The sequence below is a fragment of the Lissotriton vulgaris genome, chromosome 4_1 (genome assembly GCF_964263255.1).
Source record: "Lissotriton vulgaris chromosome 4_1, aLisVul1.2, whole genome shotgun sequence".
Lineage (NCBI taxonomy): Eukaryota > Metazoa > Chordata > Amphibia > Caudata > Salamandridae > Lissotriton > Lissotriton vulgaris.
Genome location: NC_141691.1, coordinates 164354781 through 164378937, shown reverse-complemented (window position 1 = coordinate 164378937; position 24157 = coordinate 164354781). Strand labels below are relative to the sequence as shown.

At 45.5% G+C, this 24157-nt stretch overlaps 1 long non-coding RNA gene across 3 annotated transcripts in view; it reads right to left on the bottom strand.

Annotated features, from left to right (window-relative positions):
* Nucleotides 1-233: 233 nt before the first annotated feature.
* The window catches only part of LOC147718523 (uncharacterized), a 290327-nt gene continuing 266403 nt past the window's right edge, over nucleotides 234-24157 (bottom strand). For all 3 annotated transcript variants that reach the window (XR_015309983.1, XR_015309986.1, XR_015309984.1), the window contains one exon: nucleotides 234-454. This is a non-coding gene — a long non-coding RNA (uncharacterized LOC147718523). The remainder of the gene's footprint in view (nucleotides 455-24157) is intronic.

The following is a 24157-nucleotide window of genomic DNA, read 5'->3' as shown; positions in this document are numbered from 1 at the left end:
GAAATTATCACGTAATGTATTATATGATAACTGAAACACCTCATTTCTTCAATGTGATGTACTTTTTTGTTAAACCAAATACATTTTGAATGAAGCCAAAATACACAAAGTTTGTTGACAACAGAAATCTAAATGACAATGTAATCAACGGTTGTATGTTAAACAACTGCTGGTTTTCATAATTAAATTCATACTGTGACTGACTTTTAAAGTATGCAACAGGATTCAAGAAAAAAGACACAACACATGGTTTGTTTATTGCCCTTTCTCCTGCCAAGTTTCTTGCAATTTTGCAGTGGGTGCTGCAGCACCTGTTACACCCCTGTGTCCAGTGGTCCTGGTTCTCCCTTCTTTCTGCCCACCACAGCAGGTGTTTACCATGCACATTTAAACCAGAGGAATATTTATAGATCCTTAGTCAGAGATGGAAAACGCAGTGTCTTGGTCCCTCTGTCTGTAAGTAAAGTGAAAGTGAAGAGAGGTGGTTGGTACATCAGCAAGTTGGCATTCAAAAGCAAAACCATTAAGTCTTGGCTGTGAAAACGAGTGGCTTTGCCAATTCTTTTGTGCTATCTCAGATAGCTGCTCCAAATGCCAGCTTAAAGCTGTCTGTTGTCAATAGCTAAAATAACATTATTTCATATGTTCATTTTTTCTTTTGCATAACCAGGACTTTAATATGAAACTAGCAGCCCAAACACATTCAATATTGAAGCATAAGAAAAATTCTTAACGTTAAAACCAGTGGTTTTTAGGTCGAAGCTGTCTAGTTGCAAAAGACGTCTTGGGTACATTCTGAAAGCTGACTTAGAATGCCTGCCGCCCATTGCTTACGATTAGCTTTGTGATTTGTAACTCACATTTGCTTGCTTTCTATTTGCTGGCTTTATTTATTTTAGGTTGTCTAGCATGTCTTTGTCCCTTTTGTGAAGTATAAGCCTGTATTCTTCCGCAACTGCTTGCTTTCTGTAAACAAGCCTTTAATTTTTGTTCTTATCTTGTCACATGTGCATTGAAAGACAGAGGTCAAATGTCAAGCTCTGTCATCTGTCATCTGAGGGAGATTCCTGTTTCTTTTTCTGACTTTAAAGATTAAAGATCTATCTCACAATCTGGGCATGTGAAATAAATGTTTTTTTTTTAGCATACAACAAAATTTAAATGTCTGTAAATTAACTGTGCAAATATTTTAGACTATGTCCGAATTAGGAAAGCACAAATGAAGCACATGTTTTTTTTAATTCTGAAGAGGGGAGGAAACAAATATTTTAATATGATCCAAACAAATCAATAAATAGGTGATGTCATTTCCACACATTATTTCTTGTGTCCTGTATAGTTTTATCAGAGAAATTGTATGTTTGTGCAAATGTAATTAGCATTTCAATTGAAAATGTGTTAGCTGTAATGGCAGTGTACTTACTACCTTACCATGCATACTCCACTCTAAGCCGCTCCACACCGTACAACCATTTTTTGTGGTCGCAAACGGGAAATCTGCCCGCTTGCAACTCCAAAAAAAATGGTGTTCGTATGTACAAATGCTATTTTGCGAGTGGGTGACTTGCAAAATAGTGGTTGTGAATAGCTATTAGGAAGGGGCGTACCAAGGGCCTCCCTTCCTAATAGCAAGTTCAATTAAGTGGTAAGCCACTTACAAACAGGATGGGGTCCCCAGGGCACTCCTTCCTCTTTGTGATTGGATCCAAAAATATTTTTTAAGAGGAGGCAATGGTCCCACGGACCACTGCCTACTCTTCAAAAATGAAACGAGAACGTTTCACTATTCTTTTTTAAATGCCTCCTGTTTTCCTTTAAGGAAAATGGGCTGCATTTAAAAACGACCTGCATCATTGAAAAAACAGTCACAGGCATGATGGTCTGCTGATCCCAGCAGGCCACCATCCCTGCGAGTGCCGGTCATTCCCTATGGGTTGCAAATTGCGACCTGCCTCGTGAATATTGATAAGGCAGGTCACATGCAACCCCATTAGGAATCCCAAACAGTGCCTGAGACACTGTTGTATATTCTAATTTGCGAGTCGCAAATTGCTAGTCGCAATTTGCAACACGCAAAATTGAATGGTCGTATATCCGGCCCTATGACACAATACCCCACTTATTTTCTAAAGTATTAATTCCTGTAGAAAGTGTGTACAGGAGAGCTTCTGCCCTAGATTGCATGTACTAGCATTGTCAAAAGTAATTTTGTTTTACCCAACAGACCAATTTTTTTGCTTAACCATTAATTACCCAGGATCTGAGGGACACAGGGTTACCCCTTTTTCTTTAACCAACAAAAACTATGAAACTCTTTGCCTCTATTTTTCAAATGTAGTCAGAGTTTGTTTTTAGGAAACATCTCAAAACCTAATTCTTTAAGGGTGGGAGATAGGGGAGTTTAATTGTATTTGGGCCTGTGGATTCTTGTACCTAGCGATGGACACCTCATTTGGGTAGCTATACGCTTTATAAAATTGATAATTATTATTATTATTATTATTAATTTACGCCCACCTCACTCTATGACACTCCACTCTTCGGTACTGTACGCCACTCCCCTTTATGACATTCTATGCTATTCTACAACGCTCAATGCCACTTCATTCTAATGCACTTTACGCTACTTTAGTTCACTCCACAACACTCCATGCTATGCCAGTGTACTCTATGCCAATTTACTGTGCTCTATGCTAGCTCTTCCACTCTACACCAATTTACTCCAATACCCTGTATGCTCTTCCACTCTATGCCCTTCCCCTCGATGACACTCCACTCTACAACACTGCAGGCCACTCTACAACACTCCATTAAACTCTAGCCACTCCACTCTGCACCACTCTATGACACTCCACGACACTCTATGACACTTCAAGACACTCTACACCACTCCCCTCTACTCTACTCCACTAAACACCACTCTACTCGACTTCACTCTGTGACACGTTACTCTACTCTATGACACTTAGCTCCACTCTATGCTACTCCACTCTATGCTACGCCACTCCACTCTACTCTACTCCACTCCACTCTGCTCCATGGCACTCCACTCTACGACACTCCACTCCACTCTATGACATTCCACTCTCTCGCACTTCACTCTATCTCACTCCACTGTATGGCACTCTACTCTACTACACTACACTTCACTTCACTCTCCTTCACTCTATGCCATTCTACTCTACTCCACTCTACAACACCTTACTCCACTCTACACTATGCCACTCCACTCTACGACACTCCACGCTATGACACTCCACTCTATGACACTCCACGACAATCTACTCTATGACAGTCTACTTCACCAAGCGCCACTCCACGCATTAAGAAACACCTTCCTTTTGATGTTATCTAGCATCAGATGAATATTCGTATACGTTTCAATGTTGGATATGGATTTGTTGATGTCATCTACAACTCTTATAACTGTATGGAAAGTCATACATGAGGCCCTGCTCAAGCTTTATGATAAATTTGGCTTTGTTTGGTGCAAATGTATTCCAGGTTCTCTGTAGTTGGATTTCTGTTAGGGATACCTCCCAATCACCTTTCAAGTCCACAGGTTTAGCCAATTTCACGTTGTAATTAGAAATCTGGTTGTCGGGGTACATGTCCTTAGAGGCGTTGGGCGGCAGGGTAATATAAAAGGGAGCTGTATCCATCTTATCAGGAGCTTTAGACAGTCCCAAAACTCACACAATCTTCAGGGAGCTGACCAACACCCAACTGTTGAATGACTGTTGGCACCGTTACCCTTCCTTTTCAGAACCTTTTCAACCCTGTACACCCTCTGTAGATCGTCGGGTACCATTTGTAACTCTTCCTTGTAAAAGACGCCAAACACTATAGTCCTTTGGCCTGTAAATATACAACCCTTCTTTAAGCTCCACACTTTCCACCATAAATATCTTATCTCTAAAAGTCTGCTGGTATGCTTTCGTAAACACCCCTTTCAATTTAGAAATCCTAACATGGCCCCCTTTTTTAAAAACAGGTTTCTTCACCCTTATAGCAAAATGGCTACCGTACACTGTTCTCAAAACCATTAACAAATTATACAGCGTTACCTCTATGGGCTTTGTTTTGATGGAATGGTGATAACTGGCATTATAAAAATCTATAAAAGCCTTTAGAGCATTAACGTATCTGTAGGTGTTGTAGGCCGTAAAATATCTCCACATTTTAGACATTAAAGTTCAGTTAAACTGTTCTACAACCGTGGCTTTTAGTTCCATGTGACACAAAATGTTGAACATTGTGCTCCTTTAATAATTTCTGAAACTACTTGTTTAAGAAATCTTTCCCAGTGTCTGTTTGTAGTTTTTGAGGGGGTTGCACCTTCTTGAAGATGGCTTTGAAAGCGGCTATGACGCCAGCCCCTCTTTTATGGTTTAGTGGGTCTGCAAAGGCGTACTTGGACAATACGTCTATGACGGTTAATATATAAAGAGCACCGTTATTATGCATTGCTATACCTTGAATGCTTATTATGTCTGCTTGCCATTGATAATCTATTTGCGCATTAACAATTGTAGGGCGCCTCTTAAATCGCCTACTGGCTGGTTTGTGGAGTGAATACGTCTCTTCCCCTGATAACCAGGTCTTCACCAGGTCACTGTTTATCGGTTCATTTTCAGCTACAGCCCTTCTATACAGAGCTTCGGTGCTTCCAAAGCTACCAACACCTCTTTTATCGTAGTAAAGTTTCCTAAAAGGTTCCCGACATGTTATCAACCGCTACAGCCCATGAAATGAAAGACGCATTCTTTTGTGTAAGGCCAATTTATTGAAAAAAGAATACTAGCAAAACATAAACAAAACATGCTTCACATTTTCATAGTATATAGCATTTTGGCTTTTCACTTTTTACAGATATACACTCTGTGGTTCTACATCCTTTACACCTGTATCCATGGGATAATGCCTAGCCACTTTGCACCATGGCATTTACTGTTTTGTTTTAAATACTAGCAAGTATGTAACACTAAATAATACCTTATTTATTTTAAAACAGTCTTCGGGGGGCTAAGAACCTATTCTTCTATTTTTTAAAAACATTTTACACATACATCTTTCTACAAGTCTTTCTATCATCTTTCTATCAAAGCCTGTACACAACCCCGGCATACCCTGTAGTTTTGAGCTTGGTTCACTGGGGTATCGGATCTCATTGAGTGCCTTTGACAAGGACTTCAGCATATCAGGGTGGACATATTTCTTTTCAGCGGGCAACCCATACACAACCCTTAACAGTTTATACACCTTGTACGGGTCTAACAAACTACATATATGAAGGATTGTTCTTTCTCTGCATGAGTCACACGGGCACTCGTGCGCAGCCTGCTGAGGATCTTCATTTGATGATACCGTAACAAAGGCTGTAATAGTCACGTTTGACATGCTAGTACAACAGTTGCAGTAAAACCTTCAACAGGCAATACGGCATCGTGGGGTACCCCTGGAGTTTCCTTTTCACAGCTGACCCTCCTAGAGGCACAGACACCCCTCGTTGCTTTGACATGTGGAAATTCCAGTCTGTTTTAAGCACTACAGACAGTAAAAATTTATGTCATTAACTTTTGACAGCCGTCCCTTGTCCCCTGTTCTTTTTGGGGTTGCTTTCTACAGTTCATAAGAAGAAGGAGAGTCAGCCCATTAGTTACAAATACAGTACACCAATATGTATGTTAACTGTCTATCACGTTTTCACTAACCTCTGTATTTTCACAGCCCTCTCCAGTGGCTTGAGAGTAGCAGAGGTCCATCGATACCCCTTCATCATTGGAGCGTGGACCCGGTTGTAGCACGACAACCGCCTCGGTAACTGCTTCCTCCAAATAACCCATATCTTCATAGACGGGTGAGTTAGGAGGAGCTATAGGTTCTTCACCCTCTACCAGGTCGAAGAAATTGTTTCCAGCATGCCCAGCACCGTTACTTGAACCCTGGCTGTCGCTGCTGTTGACCTTAATGGGGGAAACCAGTTGAGGCAAACCTTGAGACTGAGCGTTTCCATCCGACGGCACAGGTCATTGTGAAAACCAGTATCTTTCCAGCCTATATCTTTAGGTGTTTCCTGTTGAGCATTCTCTTCCAAGACCGCTGTGTTATGCTATGATAATATCTATCGATAGTGGCCTGTCCACCCGCCAACAGGGTGCTTTTGATGAGTGGGCTGTATCTCTTCGTATTGATTAGTTCCTCTTTCTGTATTCAGGCTCTTGGTAGCTGTACACGGCGCTTAAGAACACCTTATATTATAGGTGATGAGTAAAGGTATCCCGCTTTACTACTGCTGTGGAAGAGGAGGGGAGACGCTCTTAAAAAGGCTACATGTCTTACAGTATAAAGGGGGGGTGACAGGAAGCTAGCATACCGACTGAGACTGAGGGTCCTGAGACTGATTGAAAATATGAAACATGATGGGTAAGTGAGTACTGTTGTAGGAGGAATTTAAGTGATGTAAAGTTCCGCTGGGCCTGTTCATAATTAGATTTTGCAATGTTCGAAGCCCAGGTAAGAGAGGAGGGGTGTTTGCCTTGGGGTTGTCGAGGTATATTTCACTCCTTCCTTTAGTATTTTATACTATGTGGTGAGTACCAATGGAAGTAACCATGGGGCACGGTCGGCCCTGGTGCTTGGTCACATGATTAATGCCCTCTTTATTGTTATCCATGAAATATTTAAAATTGGTTTAATAATAAAAATTCAGATTAGTATTTTTTGGGTCGGAGCAAAGCATAGCACTGAGTCTCTTGCATGTTTTTGCTCATGATTATGACCTTTGTGGTAAGTAATGGGCAATAAAATAAGCAAAAACATTTTGCACCACTATTGCCGGTACAAAGCACTGTGCTTTGTACCGGTAGTAACTCAAAGTTAGCAGCTCGTGGTAACTGAGTGTGCGAAAACTGGAGCAGGCATAGAAGAAAATACCAAAATGAGTGTGAATGCGGCTTGTGTCCACTTTGGCAGATACTCTTAATGACAGCTATGCATTGTAATGTACAGAAGCCAGTAAGCAGACATGTTCTGAAGGTCTTCCCCCTCATACGTACTATCAATTTCGTGCATAATTCTGAATGTAGTTAATTATTTGCAGTTTTGTAGACCTAGGGCGTCAGTCGATCCACTTTACAGTAAGTATAGAAGATATAATAGGGGGAGAAGAGACAAAGTACTGCTCGCAGGAAGATAAACAGCATCCAGTCACACAGTGGTGAAGTGCTATGTTGGTATTGTCATTGGCAGCGCTGGCAGGGTATGGGTGCTGCAGGCTGCAGTGGCCTTCCAGAAGGCCCTGGCACTTAATTGTTTTACAAATTAGCGACAAGGGCAACAAGGACAACTAGAACAGGGAATTCTATATTGAGAGTTCAAGAGGGCAGAAGGGGTCTACAGCAGTGAAAATTTGAGGGATTACATTTGAGGTAGCTTCGAACTGGCTTTTGTAGTTCCGTAGTTTTAGGAAGTTCCGAACCCGTACAATAAAGGTCGTCAGATATAGACGATTTTGGTGTCCCCGAACCGCAAATCACGAGTGCGGTGTGTACGAGTGTTTTCGTCTTAATCGATCAATGAGAACACGTATTCGGGGATTTCGTTTGAACCCTCGGGTTCCATTTTGTGTACGGCAGCCATTTTATGTGGTTGCCCTCACATAGGCCGATGACTGCGGCCGAACGAGTCCTTGGGACCCGTACACCTTAGCTGACTCTTGTGTGACCTGGCCGAACTGACTCCCTTGCCTGAGGCTGACCTCGCTGAGCCAGTTCCTTGTTAAGCAGCTGGTCAGATAAAGATCAAAGAGCAGGACATTGCTGAGTTTACAGTACACTGCACCCAACTTTCTATCTTGCTTCCATCTGTTTCTGCTCCTTCCTTTATGGCTTAATCACTGATTTGGGCTGAGGTTTTATGATGGGTTTGTCCGGCCTGATCGAACAGGATACTGGAATGTGCTTGGTCATTTCTGGTGGGCTGGACAACGGAAAATGGGATTGTCGTCATGCGCTACTTTTGAAATGTCACACTGTGATTGGTTAGTTTGTATATTACTGATGTGATTTTTGGCATAAAAGACCATGCTTCGCTCATTGAATTTGTGCAGTCTCTAGCGAACCACCCGTGTTGTGCTTCGTAGACCTCTGTTCCTGGTTGCAGCCAATAAATTTGGTCTTTGACGTCATCAAGAAGTGTCCCGTGTCTCTATTTGCGGAGGCAGGGGAATCCGAAGACATCAAGCGTTATCCCTGGCGCTGCTGGGTTCTAAAACCCGGTTCTTCAGTTGGCGCCCAACATGGGGCGACTTCAGCGTGTTAGGATTCGGTCCCCAGTCCTCTTTTGATGACCATATCTTCGCCGTCACATGATACGCCAGTTGTATAAAAGGGAGTCCTACCATAGTGTCGTTGCTTGTTACTGCTAACCTGTGGGTTCCCGCTATCTTGGTTCCTGTGAAGCTTGTTGGCTGTTGCAGATTCTCACGGGCTCGTGAGAATCGTTGGAGTATTGCCTTTTTCCTTCTCCCTTTTTTTCCCTTGCTCTGAGTCCCGCTGTTGCTACCTACTTGTTCCCTCCCTCTTGTTCCCTAGTTTCCCCTTCCCGTGTACTTTGTAGTTAGTCAGTTAGTATACTTTCCTTGTTTCTGTTTTCCCCCGTCTCTTGTTAGAGATTCGCCAACGACATCCAGGGGCTCCTGTTTGTCAGACACCTTTTGGTGTCTTTTTTCTTTTGTACCCGAGACATTGCAAGACCAAAGATTAACGGACGCTAGGCGTTCGCGTTGTATACACGTCTTGTGGTAACCGATCCGCCTCGTTATGGGCGGAACTGACGTCTGAGTAGTATCCCGGCTGGGTATTGCCTTTCGGTCAATTTCCGAGAGACGAGCCGTTATCGTTTCTCAGCTCCATACTTTTTCCCCCTCACACTCCTTTTAGAGGCACAGGGGTTTTTTGTTCATGCCCGTTATTTTGGCATGTTTTTTACCCTGTGAATCCCTACACGCCCAAACCAAACACCCGAATAACTAGTCCTGTTTTATACAAGAGAAGTCCTCTCGGAGTTTTTATACCCCGGACTAGAAACCCCCTCGGAGCAAACTCTGCAATTGTTTCTGGTAAGTGCATGTGTGGTGAACTGCTGGATATGGTCATTTGTTACAGAGGTAGGATTGGGGACTGAAAGGTTATTGTGAGGTGTATCTTTTTGTCTCCCTGTCTATGCAGGTGCGGAAGCAAGGAGGAGGGTGTTATTTTGATCTACGCTCTACAGGGGTGGAAGGTTTGGTGCCTTTGTTTATATTCCACCCCCTTTTCTGGGTCATCGGTTTACTCATCTGTACCATCTAGTGAGTGACCGGTGAGTCGGGGAAGTGGTTGGGACATGCCTCGTTCCTGCAGTGTGTGGGATGGGCAGGAGCCTAACAGAATAACAAGCCCACGTTTAAATACACTGCCCGAACTTGGATGGATGTGGAATCAGGGGCCATGGCAGGGGCTGAAGCCCCCACCATGCTTGACGTAATGGGTGCCCTAGCTGCCTTACAGGCTCAGGTGCAGGACTTACGACAGGAGAACGTAGGGTTGAGACAAGAGTTGGGTGCAGTCAGGGCGCGTGAGCACGTACAACCCAGAGGTCCGACACCCATTATACAGCCGGCTACGTTCCAGTATGGAGGGGCGGGACAGAGTAATCCTGGAGGCGGTACCCCTGTCGCTATCACTGTGACATATCCTGTTCCTGTTCCCCTGGCTCAACCCGAACGATTCAATGGAGACAGTGGGAAATTTGGTATGTTCATGAATCAGTGTCAGTTACACTTTATGTGTAGGCCTGGTGCCTTTCCTGACGATGCGGCAAAGGTAGCCTTTACGCTTTCATATTTGGCTGGTACTGCTGCCCAGTGGGCTATCCCCTTAGTTGAAGGCAAAGATCAGGTGTTGCGTGATTATGATGCTTTCAAGGAGTTGATGCGGGGATTATTTGCTAAACATGCATTCATGCAAGCCAGTGACTCAGAATTGCTGAAATTGCGACAGGGCAGACAGGACCTACTGACATATATAGCGACCTTCAATCGGTTGATCTCTGAGACTCATTGGCCAGCGGAAAAGCGGACCTCATTGTTTTACCAGGGTCTTAATGATGATCTGAAGGATGTGGTGTCACAGGTAGTGGATCCCCCAGAGGAGTGCGCAGCGTTCATAGACCTGGTGGTTAAACTGAACCACAGGCTTTCAGAGCGACGTGGGGATCGTGTACGTTTTCAGGTGTCCCGAGGAAACTTTATGAAAACTGAAGTTAAACAGCCCCTTGGGGAACAGAAGTCTGTACCGGAACCGATGGAGATAGGGGTAGTAAGGGGGCCTCTGACTCCTGAAGAAAGGAAAAGAAGAAGAGATAAGAATTTATGTCTCTATTGTGGACAGGGAGGTCATTTTGCAAGGGAGTGTCCCGTTAAACCATCAGGCGTAGGGTATGGAAAAAAGGTGGCATATGTGCAGGTGGGAAGGTCCCAACTTACTGAGCACTCAAGGGGTCAGTATGAGGTGTTGGGGGCAGTGGATTTGGCGCCCAGACATTTTGTCATTTCTGCCCAGCTATTGTTGGCGCGCAAAGACGGGTACCTGTATCGGTGCTATTAGATTCGGGTGCCACTGGCAATTTTATTGATATCTCCCTAGCAGAGAAGTTGGGTGTTCCTTGCCAATATAAGAAGCAACCAGAGCCCGTAAGAGCGATCGACGGAACCGAATTGTCATCAGGGTGCATCACCAGACAGACTGTGCCTCTGCGGTTGTTATGTGACAACGGACACTCGGAGCGAGTGGTGTTTGATTTGATTGATGCGCCTTCCTTCGGTCTGGTGTTAGGGGTGCCTTGGCTCCAGGAGCACAATCCCAGGATTGATTGGGTGCAGCGTCTAGTAACTCTGGATTCACATTATTGTTTGAGGCATTGTTATAGCGAGGCCAGTGAGAAGGTCCCTCCGTTGTTCTGTGCAGCCATGGAAGAAAGTGGGGTCCCAAGGCAGTATGCTGATTACATCGATGTCTTTGATAAGGGCTAAGCACAGAGCTTACCACCACACCGGTCTTTTGACAGTAGGATCGATCTAGTGGAAGGGGTTCCTTTGCCCTGTAGTCGTGTCTATGCACTGTCCGACCCTGAGGAGAAACACCTCAAAGAATATCTGGATGAGATGCTAGAACTAGGGTTCATCTGTCCTTCTTCTTCGCCCGTGTCTTCGGCGATCTTCTTTATACCGAAGAAGGAAGGCACGTTGAGGGCTTGTGTGGATTACAGTACATTAAACAAGGCCACAGTGAAGAACAGGTACCCTCTTCTTCTCATCCCCGTGTTGCTGGATCAGCTCCGCAAGGCCACGGTGTTTACAAAACTGGACTTGCGTGGAGCCTACCATCTGATTCGTGTGCGGCCTGGGGATGAGTGGAAGACGGCTTTTAAAACTAAACACGGTTTGTTTGAATACTGTGTGATGCCGTTTGGCCTGTGCAATGCGCCAGCGGCGTTCCAGTATTTCATTAATGAAGTCCTGAGTGAGTACCTGGATAGAACAGTAATTGTGTACTTGGACGACATCCTTATCTTTTCGGAGACAGGAGTAGAACATCACAAGCATGTGCAACAAGTGCTGCAGAAATTGAGGGAACATCGGCTCTATGCCAAACTCGAAAAGTGCCAGTTTGATGCGGTAGAGGTGGAATTTTTGGGGTTCCTGATATCAGCAGAAGGAATACGGATGGACCCAAAAAAGATACAGGCGATTGTGACCTGGCCGGTACCAACCACGGTGAAGCACATACAGGTACTTCTGGGGTTCGCCAATTTTTACCGGCGATTTATCGCTCGTTTTTCTGATATTGTGGCGCCGATGACTTGGTTGTTGCGAAAGGGGGTTCCTTTTGTGTGGTCCCAGGAAGCTCAGAGCGCCTTCCGGTTGTTGTTGAAGACCTTTACGACCGCTCCTGTGTTGGCCCATCCTGATCCTGCCTTGCCGTTCTACGTAGAGACAGATGCTTCCGCTGGTGCGGTGGGTGGGGTACTGTCGCAGAAGGAGGAGGGCACGGGTCATATGCATCCTATTGCCTATTTCTCGAAGACCTTGTTGCCTGCCGAACACAATTACACTGTGGCAGAACGTGAGTTGTTGGCCGTGAAACTGTCCTTTGAGGAATGGCGTCACTATCTGTGGGGGGCCCGACATACGATCACGATCTATACGGACCACAAGAATCTGGAGTTTTTTAGATCAGCCCGGGCATTGACGCCAAGACAGATGTGATGGGTTTTGTTTTTCAACGAATAGGATTTCATCATAACATATAGACCCGCGGCGCAACAGATTAAATCTGACGCACTGTCTCGGATTCATATTGATCCGGAGGAAGTGAAATCAGGGAAGGAAAGTAGACCTATGATTGATTGTAGGAGGATTGTTGGAGCAGCTTCGGTGGAAGAGTTTGCTTCTAAGGTGAAGACCTGTTGCGCAGGATGGATTTGGGCCCATGTTTACAGCTGTCTCAGGTGGTGGTCCGGGATGGGGTGTTATATCAGGGTGATAGGTTGTTTGTTCCCCCCGAGCTGAGACTAAAGGTGGTGGAGTGGTGCCACTCCTCCTCCTTAGTCGCACATCCTGGAATGGGTAAAACGAAGGAGTTGTGCTTGAGGTGGTTTTGGTGGGAGACTGTGGCACAGGATATTCAGCGGTATGTGTCAGCTTGTCCTGTTTGTGCCATCAATAAGCCCTCACATAGTAAGCCCTCGGGTCTGTTGTAGCCGTTGACGGTTCCTCCTTCCCCTTGGCATACTATCAGTATGGACTTCGTCACTGACCTTCCTTTGGTGTCCTGTTTCAGAGCCATCCTTGTGGTAGTAGACTTGTTCACCAAGATGGCGCACTTTATACCACTTAAAAAGATTCAGACAGCAAAGGAAATGGCCTTGGAGTTTATGACTTCGGTTGTACGGTTACATGGGTTACCTACAGCAGTAGTCTCAGATAGGGGGGCGCAATTTGTGTCCCATTTCTGGACGGAGCTCTGTCTGGTGCTCAAGATGGATATACGCTTGTCATCTGCGTATCATCCCCAGTCAGACGGGCAGACGGAGCGCACCAACCAGACAATGGAACAATACCTGAGGTGCTTGATTACGTCTCTGTCGTGTGATTGGGTGACGGCATTACCCATAGCAGAATTTGCTTATAACAATAGTGTACACACGGCCCTGGGAATGACACCGTTCTTTTGTTCTATGGGATACCATCCTAGAGCCCTAGCTATCCAACCCACTGGGCACATGCCAGCCATTGACGAAGTGTGTAAACGATTGAGTGACATCTGGGAAGCGGCAAGGGGTAGGCTACAGGAAGCCAAGGCGGCTATGAAAGTACAGGCAGATCGTCATAGGGTCTCGGCCCCTGGTTACAAGGTGGGCGATCAAGTATGGTTGGTTTCACGTAACCTGCGACTACAGGGGTCACGCAAACTACAGCCCCGGTATGTAGGCCCTTTTCCGGTTGTACAGGTGGTCAGCCCTGTGGCGATGAAGCTGTTATAGCCATCGGAATATAAGATCCATCCAGTTTTCCACACCTCATTGTTGAAGCCCTTTGTTCCGTCAGATCAGGTCTTGCCCCCTCCTGCCCCTGTGTTGGTGGATGGTCAGGAGGAGTTTGAAGTACAGGCTATTCTTGACTCTAGGCGTAGGAGGGGAAGGTTGTATTACCTGGTGGATTGGAAGGGCTATGCCCCGGAAGATAGGACATGGGAACCAGCTGGAGGGGTGCATGCGCCTCATTTAGTGAGGCTATTCCACAGACAACATCCCCGGAAGCCCCGGCCTGTGGGGAGGGTCATTGGGGGGGTACTGTTAGGATTCGGTCCCCAGTCCTCTTTTGATGACCATATCTTCGCCGTCACATGATACGCCAGTTGTATAAAAGGGAGTCCTACCATAGTGTCGTTGCTTGTTATTGCTAACCTGTGGGTTCCCGCTTTCTTGGTTCCTGTGAAGCTTGTTGGCTGTTGCAGATTCTCACGGGCTCGTGAGAATCGTTGGAGTATTGCCTTTTTCCTTCTCCCTTTTTTTCCCTTGCTCTGAGTCCCGCTGTTGCTACCTACTTGTTCCCTCCCTCTTGTTCCCTAGTTTCCCCTTCCCGTGTACTTTGTAGTTAGTCAGTTAGTATACTTTCCTTGTTTCTGTTTTCCCCCGTCTCTTGTTAGAGATTCGCCAACGACATCCAGGGGCTCCTGTTTGTCAGACACCTTTTGGTGTCTTTTTTCTTTTGTACCCGAGACATTGCAAGACCAAAGATTAACGGACGCTAGGCGTTCGCATTGTATACACGTCTTGTGGTAACCGATCCGCCTCGCTATGGGCGGAACTGACGTCTGAGTAGTATCCCGGCTGGGTATTGCCTTTCGGTCAATTTCCGAGAGACGAGCCGTTATCGTTTCTCAGCTCCATACTTTTTCCCCCTCACACTCCTTTTAGAGGCACAGGGGTTTTTTGTTCATGCCCGTTATTTTGGCATGTTTTTTACCCTGTGAATCCCTACACGCCCAAACCAAACACCCGAATAACTAGTCCTGTTTTATACAAGAGAAGTCCTCTCTGAGTTTTTATACCCCGGACTAGAAACCCCCTCGGAGCAAACCCTGCAATTGTTTCTGGTAAGTGCATGTGTGGTGAACTGCTGGATATGGTCATTTGTTACAGAGGTAGGATTGGGGACTGAAAGGTTATTGTGAGGTGTATCTTTTTGTCTCCCTGTCTATGCAGGTGCGGAAGCGAGGAGGAGGGTGTTATTTTGATCTACGCTCTACAGGGGTGGAAGGTTTGGTGCCTTTGTTTATATTCCACCCCCTTTTCTGGGTCATCGGTTTACTCATCTGTACCATCTAGTGAGTGACCGGTGAGTCGGGGAAGTGGTTGGGACACGCCTCGTTCCTGCAGTGTGTGGGTTGGGCAGGAGCCTAACACAGCGGTACCGGTCCAAGCCCGAAGATCGTGAGGAGCTTCGTGTGGAAATTCTGGAGGAAGGCCCCTGTATGTCGTCGTGGTCCGAAAGATTTTGCTGCGAGGTTCCCCGCTTTCCGACGGCTACGAAGGACTGCTGCCCTGACTGTCGCCCTGTTTTGGAGCCATAGACAATTTGTAGAGCGAGACAATTGACGGCTCTTCTGGTGACGCCATCGACATTTCAGTTAAGTATGAGTGGAGCGTCTCCCAGTCCTTAGTTTTGTTTCGGTATCCTTCGGGATCGCTTTGATTTGGTACCTGCAGGCCCCAAAGCCAAGGGACTCGTGTTTTCACATGACTATCGTTTTGAGATTTCCCTTGAAGTTTGAAGCTAGACTAGTGAGCAAAGATGCCTGGTCTTAGCAGACTTGGAAAGATATTTGGTTTTGGTTGTACTAGGGATTCCCTATTGGAGGATTCGTGTCCGGTTCCTCCGATTGGAACTCCGACCTATGAGCTTTACGTAAAACATGGAGTGGGCCCCATCGGATATAATGACGTCTGGGTAAAATATACGAGAAAGGACGGTGTCCTACAGTGGCCCCGTTATGGTAGCTTTGAAACAGAGATTTTAGATAATCTCGAAGTTAAACTGTTCAAGAAGAAAGCCCGGCCGGCAATGTTTGACTCATTCCGCATGTGGCGCAAAGAAGCCAAACAGAAAGAAATTAAGTTAGCGAAGAAGAATAAACGAGAACGAGGTTTGTCAATGGTACAAGCTGCTATACAGTTTAGGGATAATGAGGAAGAGCAAGAGAGCGAACAGATGCTTAGGATCAGGAAGTTAGCGGTAGATAAGTGCTACCCAGCTTTGCCACCTAAAGAGCAAAAAGAAAAGAAAGATCTTGCGAAAGATCCTTTAATGTTGCATCTATTGAGTTCGCCACCCCCTTATGCACAGAATGCTATGGCACCACTGTTACCAGTTGTAGTTGCGCATCCTCCGGTTGCTTTGCCACCTGCGATTCCTCCACAGCCAGCTCCTCTTCCGTTGGCTACTATTCCATTGGTGCTGCCTTCTCCAGGGCCACCGACTTTGCCTCCTCCTTCGTCTGCTACTCCTACGCCTGTTTTGTCTACTCCTTCTGTTACGACTTTGGATTCTTCTAATATTGTTCTGTCTTCTCTTATTCTTTCACCTTTTCCTTCTGCTAGACAAAGAATGACTGCAGCGGTTTCTAGTATCTTTTCTCCTCTGTTGGGATCATTGGGTATGTCTCCTGTTGTCGAGCGTAGGCAATCGCGTAGTCAGTTGCCTGATGCTAACAAACGGACTGTGTTGGATCACATGGCACGTAAATGGGTTACGTATTCCACACAGTATGATCTTGAAGGTATTATGGATGTTTTCCATCAATGGGAAGCACCAAAACATTGGTACGTCTTTGAGATGATGTGTGTGTTCCTTCATGAACATTGGATTGAAGAAGTGGGAAAAGCTCATTCTGAGTTGTACCAAATACGATCCGAATTTGCGAAAGGGACCATTGTGGGTCTTCTCGAGATTGAGAAAGCTGTTGCGACGTTATTATCATTCCGAAGTGACACTCCTTCTGAGCGACTGTTTGAGCCTGATTCGTCAGTAGGGAGAAAAGCGCGTCAATATCCGATGCGTGCGGTTCCTCCAGTTTGGAGACCTACTGATGGAAGTGTTGCTGCACACTTTCAGCGTGTCTGGGTACATGTTCCTTGGAAGCGTGTTGAAGTTTTGGCTATTAAGTAGTCTTTGCCTGATCCGCGCAAAAATCCAGCAGGGTACTATAAGGAGCTCACTCAGACTGTGGGTTCGTGTATCATGAATTTGGCAGATATAGACATGTTGTTTGGGAATGTTGTTCCACAGCCTATTTGGAGTAAGATTCGTCATACGGATCATGCGGAGGAATTAGGTGAGACATGGGTTAATCTTAGAGATGCCGATAACAGACAAGTAGGCGGCGCTAAGCCTGAGGATTTGATTACTGAACTCCCTGGTAAGATTATTACTTATATGAAGACTTTGATGCCTGAAGTGCGTGTCAATTGGCACAAGTTGTCTGCATGTAAACAGAAGAAAGATGAAACTGTGTCCGACTTTTTCACGCGGTTCGAAGAGACCTTTGTAGATCATAGTGGTCAGGACATGGCTACCGAGGGTGGCCAGAGATTGTTCGTCGACAAATTCGTACAAAATTTGCTTCCCGAATTGTGCAATAAATTGAAGGATTCTGAGAGTGCTTGGGCTGTTTCCACATCAGCACAGATTTCGGCGACTGCCCAGTACTGTGAAAATAGGCATAAAGATGAGGTAGAGAAAGCGGATAAGAAGACTAAGGAATTGAAGACTAAAGAGAGGGAGTTGTTTCAGTTCCAGTAGATCAGAGTGGACCTTATGTTGAAGTGATTGCAACAGGTGTGTCAGAGTCTTTTCTGTTGGATACTGGTGCTGCAAAGATTTCTATCATGCACTCTAAACTCCCTGGCGCACCTTTGTCTGGCTTAAAGAATGTTTCAGTAGGTTTTTCTGGTGCCCCGGTTACGAATCCAATCTCTATTACATTGCCTCTTTCTGTTGGACCTCGTAGATTTGAAGCACCCCTCATTTTGACGACCGGTTGTGGTGAGAACTTGTTGGGACTGGACTTGTTGAAGAGATTGTATGCAACGCTGTATTGTTCTCCGTCAGTAGTACATCTTACATTGGGTGAGAGAGTGAACTCTCCGATGTATATATCTAAAGTTGGACTTCCGCCTGAATTGTCTTCCCTCCCTGATTCGCTTTGGGCTTCTAGTCCGAACGATGTAGGCCTCTTGGAGATTCCGCCATATGTTGTGACACTCAAGGCGAATGCTAAGTTACCGCGTATTCCACAGTATTGTATCTCGAGTGATGGTGAGATAGCACTTTTGGCGATCATTTACGATCTCATTGAGAAGGGTGGGATTGAGGAAACGAGAGGTAATGTGTGCAATAGTCCTGTTTTGCCTGTTCTGAAGAGAACTGATTCTTCACAGCCTCCTGTATATAGGTTTGTGATAGATCTTCGTGAGGTGAATACGATCGTTGTTCCGCAATTTCCTGTTGTACCTGATATCACCGCTTTGTTGTCTTTGATCCCGGCTACAGCCGTGTGGTTCTCAGTGATTGACTTGAAGAATGCTTTCTTCAGCATCCCGATTGCCGTGGAGAGTAGAAATATGTTTGAATTCTCTTTAGGAGGAAGAAGTTTCCGCTTTAAGCGCGCTCCTCAAGGCTATTGCGAGAGTCCGTCGATCTATAGCCAAGCTTGGAAAACGCAACTTGATTTGTTGGTGTTACCTGATGGTGCTGCTCTTATTCAATATGTTGACGACTTGTTAGTTGCTGCTGACAATGAAGAGATTTGTAGCGAGGCTACTTTGTCGCTGTTACGCCACTTGTCTGATTTCCATCATAAGGTTTCTCTCTCTAAGTTGCAATATTGTCGACAAGAAGTTACCTACTTAGGTCACCTCTTATCGAAGGAGGGAAGGAAACTGACCCCAGAAAGAATTCAAGCGATTGCGAAAATTAGTGTGCCTACGACACAGAGAGAAGTACGTGCGTTTTTGGGTATTACGTCGTACTGTAGACAGTGGATCCCTAATTTCTCGTTGTTAGCGAAGCCTTTGATAGCTCTTACTGTTAAGGATACTCCAAATCCTATTCCTTGGACTGACGAATGTCAGAAGAGCTTTTCAGAATTACGTAATGCTTTGTGTTCGGCTCCTGTGTTGGGTACTCCCGACTACAGTAAGCCTTTCACATTGTATGTCCACGAGAGAGAGGAATGTGCATTGTCAGTGTTGACTCAACAGTTTGGCGATAAGCAACGTCCATGTGCTTAATTTTTGTCGACTTTAGATCCGGTAGCTAGAGCGTTGCCGAGTTGTTTGAGAGCTACAGCAGCAGCGGCTGTTTCGATTCGAAAGTCTGCTGGCTTGGTTATGGACAATACATTGATTGTGATGGTTCCACATGCAGTGGATACCTTGTTGAATTGTACCAAGACACAGCATTTAACTAGTGCTCGGTTGTCGGGTTACGAATTGACCTTGTTAGCGAGTCATGTGCATATTAAGAGATGCAACACGTTGAATCCAGCTACGTTGTTGCCGATTTCAGCTGAGTCAGATAACACAGAACAGCATGATTGTTTCCTTAGAACTGAGGAAGAAACGAAAGGGAGGATAGACCTTAGGGATACTCCTCTTCCTGAGTGTGATGGTACTTTGTGGGTTGATGGTTCGTGCTTCAAGCTTCCGAATGGTAATACGACTGCGGCATATGCTGTTACGACTTTGTATACGATTGTTGAAGCTGCACGTATCCCACATAATTCAGCGCAAGCAGCAGAGTTGATTGCATTAACGAGAGCATGTGTGTTGGCGAAAGGAAAATGAGTGAATGTGTACACTGATAGTCAGTATGCGTTTGGTGTTGCTCATAGTTTTGGACGTTTGTGGCGAGAGCGTGGATTCTTGACTTCGCATGGGATGAAAATCCAGCATGGCCAGTTGGTGAATGAACTCCTTGAATCACTTACTTTGCCATTGCAAGTAGCGATTGTGAAATGTAGTGCGCATAAGAAAGTTACGGATGATGTTGGTCGCGGTAATTCGTTTGCGGATGAAGTTGCGAAAGAAACTGCGAGAAATGTGATGAGCCGAATGTATGTTGCAGGTCCGGCGAGATGGGTTCCAGAGAAAAGTATGTGTGAAGATACGATTGAGAGTGTGAAATCTATCCAAGCTGAAGCTACAGAGAAAGAGTTGAATGAATGGAGAGAAAGTAAGGGTAAACTGGATTCGAATGGTTGTTGGACTGATTTGTCGGAGCATCAAAGATGGTTGTTACCCGATGCATATGTGCTTCCAGTTGTTACAATGGCTCATGGATTGGCACATATCAGCGTGAAAGGGATTTGCAAGTTGTTGGCTCCGGTTTGGAAGAATGTAGGAATTCCTAAATGTGCAGAGAATCTGGTTAAGAACTGTATGGTGTGTTTGATGTACAATCCTGGTAAGGGAACTCTAACCCCGGCTGGTCATTTTGCTCCTCCTACGTATCCGTTCGATGCTTTTCAGCTAGATTTCATCCACATGGAGAGGTGCAACAACCTGAAACATGTGTTGGTGGTTGTTTGCTCCTTTTCTAGATGGGTGGAAGCTTACCCTTTGAAGGACAATACTGCCTTGTCCACAGCAAAAGCCCTTATCAAAGAATTTTTCCCTAGGTATGGATTGCCGAGAATGATCCGGAGTGACAATGGGAGTGAATTTGTGGGTCAAGTGATGAAGATAGTTTGTGAGGGATTAGGAATAAGGCAGAAGTTCCACGCTGCAAATCACCCCCAATCAGCTGGTTTAGTCGAGTGCTATAATGGCACTTTGAAATTAATATTGGCCAGAATTCAAGCGAGCTCTGGTTTGCAGTGGCCAGATGTTTTGCCCCTAGCTCTTCTGTCCACAAGAATGACTGTGCATTTGCGAATGGGTTTGAGTCCGTATGAGGTCGTGTTTGGCCGCCCGGCGAATATTTGGGGCGTGCCAAGACCGACAAAGTTTAGTGAGCTTGAACACCCTGTGTTACTTGATTACTTGTACGAACTGACGGCTAAACTGCGTGTCTTACACCAACAGGTTCACGGTAGTCTGCCACAGGCTTCTGAAGATCCAGGCCACGCCATTGAACCCGGCGCCTGGGCATTCGTGAAGAATTTTCAGCGGAGCAAGAACGAGCTGCCCCGCTGGACAGGACCGCACCTGGTTTTACTATCTACTCGTTCCGCAGTACGAGTGCAAGGCAATAAATACTGGATCCACGGCGTACATTGCAAACGGGCTCCGTTGCCCTTACCGTACGACCGGTGGGTCCAGAAGGGACTTCCAGATTCTGAGACTGAAACTGTGCCTCGTTTTCTGCCATTCAGCGATGCCCGTTTGATTGGAACGAACACTGAGAAAGAAAGTGATGATCTTCTTCAAGAAGCAGTGCCTCCTTTGAATCGATTGAACACTACCGAGCCTGAACTCTTGTTTAAGGAACAGACATTGCCTGGCAAAGACCGTTATAATTTGCGACCGAGAGTCGTGGACAAATAAAATAAATGAAGTTTTTAATGATTTTTCTGTTTACAGGTTAACTCTCCTCCGAGGAACTACTGATTTTTGTTTTTCGAACCGCCATCTGGGTTCAGCTGTAGTGTCGCGGTTGACAAGTCTTTGGAGTGCAAGCCTGAGACACTAGGTCGAAGGTTCTGGTTGGCCTAAGGGAGTTGCCCTGGGCTGACAGAGGCATTCCTTAGCATAGAACACCCTACCACCGCGAGCAGCATATTTAGTGAGGATGGAGTTCTTCGAGTTGGAGAGACCTGTAGAGACAATGAGCTTTAGGACCAAGATATACAAACTAATGACCAGAAAACGATTTTTAATACTGTGTGTATTCATGTTACTGAGTTTAATGATATTTTTAATTTGTTATGTGACATTTTCTTTTAAAGTAACGTTTGTGCCCACTGTGCAACCTATATCTCCTCCTACTATTTCTTCTCATTCTTTTCACCCTCTGCCCGAACATGAAGTAGTCAGAAGATTGGAATTTGCCAATAATTCCTTTATTCAACTTTTACACCAACACCAGCTAGTTATGAACACGACAAATTGTTGGATTTGTGGCCTAATGCCCCATACGACCGGTAAAGGTATTCCGTACTTGGTTTTGCCTTTCAGCCTCAATGGTTCTATTTGGGCATATAGAACGATGTTTATTTATGCCCACAGTGTCTATCCCCTACGTTCACCGAAAGACAATCTGAAGAATAGTGCTTTGGCTAGAGGTATAGTCGACATGGTTAAAGGGACTAATGCGGTTGAGACTATTCCGAAAGATGAGAAAGAACCATATAGTGGTTGGGACGTTACTGGATATGGAGTTAGTCTGAGTGTTAACCAGCGAGCGAAAAGTTCTCCACCGATTTGGATAGTGCCCCATCAGGGTCGCTATTGTCTGCAGGGTAATGGCAAGAATCCGAAAGCTCAGTTAGGGAAGAGTGTCTGCACTGAGACTTATGTATTTACGTCTCAGACTTCCCCAGCGTTTCTAGCAGCTAAGGGTACCTATTTCGTTTGCTATGACAAAGCGTATACATGGTTGCCCCCTGACTTTTTGGGCACATGTTTTGTTTCTTTCCTGTTGCCTCCCACTTTTTCAGCTGCGACAGAGTACCATAAGACGAGAGTTGCTAGAGGTGTCTTCAGTCAGGAAGATACTGCAGGACAAGAGTTGGGAGATTTCTTTACGGGTTTTCTGCCGTTCTGGGGACCGATGGCTAACAGCAGGAACATTCACCAGTTGACGAGAGTGGTTGAGTCCACCATAGTCGAAACTGCCGGTGCCCTTAGTAACTTGACTGCTGAGCTCCAGTTGGATCGACTTATGACACTTCAGAATAGAGTTGCCCTTGACGTCATACTTGCAGACCGAGGTGGATTGTGTAAACTGATTCAATCGAGCTGCTGCGTTTTCATTCCAGACAACGCTCCTTCAGTCTTCCAGGCCATTTCCAGGCTACATAAGATCTCCGATTCTGTACATATAGACAAAGGAGATTGGTCGTTGATGGGATGGTTTGGGGGATTGATATCCACTTAGGGATGGAAGATTCTGATGGTCATTGGGATGGTCTTAGCTATCCTTTTCCTGTTCTGTCTCTGTGTACAGTGTGCTCCTGCGATTTGTGGCCTCTGCGCTACTTCGTGTGCAAGGAGACCTGTCCAGAGAGAGGTACTAAGTACTAATATGATGCTACAGCAACATATCGATGATCTGATGAATATCGACCTAGATTCAGACTGACATGGGTTTGGGTTTGTTGCCTATGTAAGGGCAAAAGGAGGGTCTGTAGTTCCGTAGTTCAAGGGCAAGTGGTTCGGAGGTTCCAAACCCGTTCAATAAAGGTCGTCGGATATGGACGATTTTGGTGTCCGCGAACCGCAAATCACGAGTGCGGTGTGTACGAGTGTTTTCGTCTTAATCGATCAATGAGAACACTACGTATACGGGGATTTCGTTTGAACCCTCGGGTTCCATTTTGTATACGGCAGCCATTTAGTGTGGTTACCCTCACATAGGCCGATGACTGCGGCCGAACGAGTCCTTGGGACACGTACACCTTAGCTGACTCTTGTGTGACCTGGCCGAACTGACTCCCTTGCCAGAGGCTGACCTCGCTGAGCCAGTTCCTTGTTAAGCAGCTGGTCAGATAAAGATCAAAGAGCAGGACATTGCTGAGTTTACAGTACACTGCACCCAACTTTCTATCTTGCTTCCATCTGTTTCTGCTCCTTCCTTTATGGCTTAATCACTGATTTAGGTTGAGGTTTTATGATGGGTTTGTCCGGCCTGATCGAACAGGCTATTGGAATGTGCTTGATAATTTCTGGTGGGCTGGACAACGGAAAATGGGATTGTCGTCATGCGCTACTTTTGAAATGTCACACTATGATTGGTTAGTTTGTATGTTACTGATGCTAGCCTGGAATGTGATTTTTGGCATAAAAGACCATGCTTCGCTCATTGAATTTGTGCAGTCTCTAGCGAACCACCAGTGTTGTGCTTCGTAGACCTCTGTTCCTGGTTGCAGCCAATAAATTTGGTCTTTGACGTCATCAAAAAGTGTCCCGTGTCTCTGTTTGCAGAGGCAGGGGAATCCGAAGACAATGAGCGTTATCCCTGGCGCTGCTGGGTTCTAAAACGCGGTTCTTCACTTTGTTCAAAGTATGGACCCCAGAGGTAGGTTAGTAGCTGCTATCGGCTCTTTTTGAAGGCTTCTGAGGAGGGGTATCGTGTATACATTTCCGGAGAAGGACCAGGAATGGGTTCCTTTACATTTTAACTTGGGTGGTTTGAGTAATGATTTGGCGCTGTGCAGAAAGCAACAGCCTCCAGTCAACTTGATTGTTTTCAGTCAGAGGTTTCAGGATGCTTTTGTGAATGGATTTGTGGGTGTATGCTAGGTGTTCTGAATGATTGCATGTTGGGATCATGCATGCATTTAGAACGCATGCCTTTTTAACGCCGTCATTAGTACGAATGCGTCCAAAC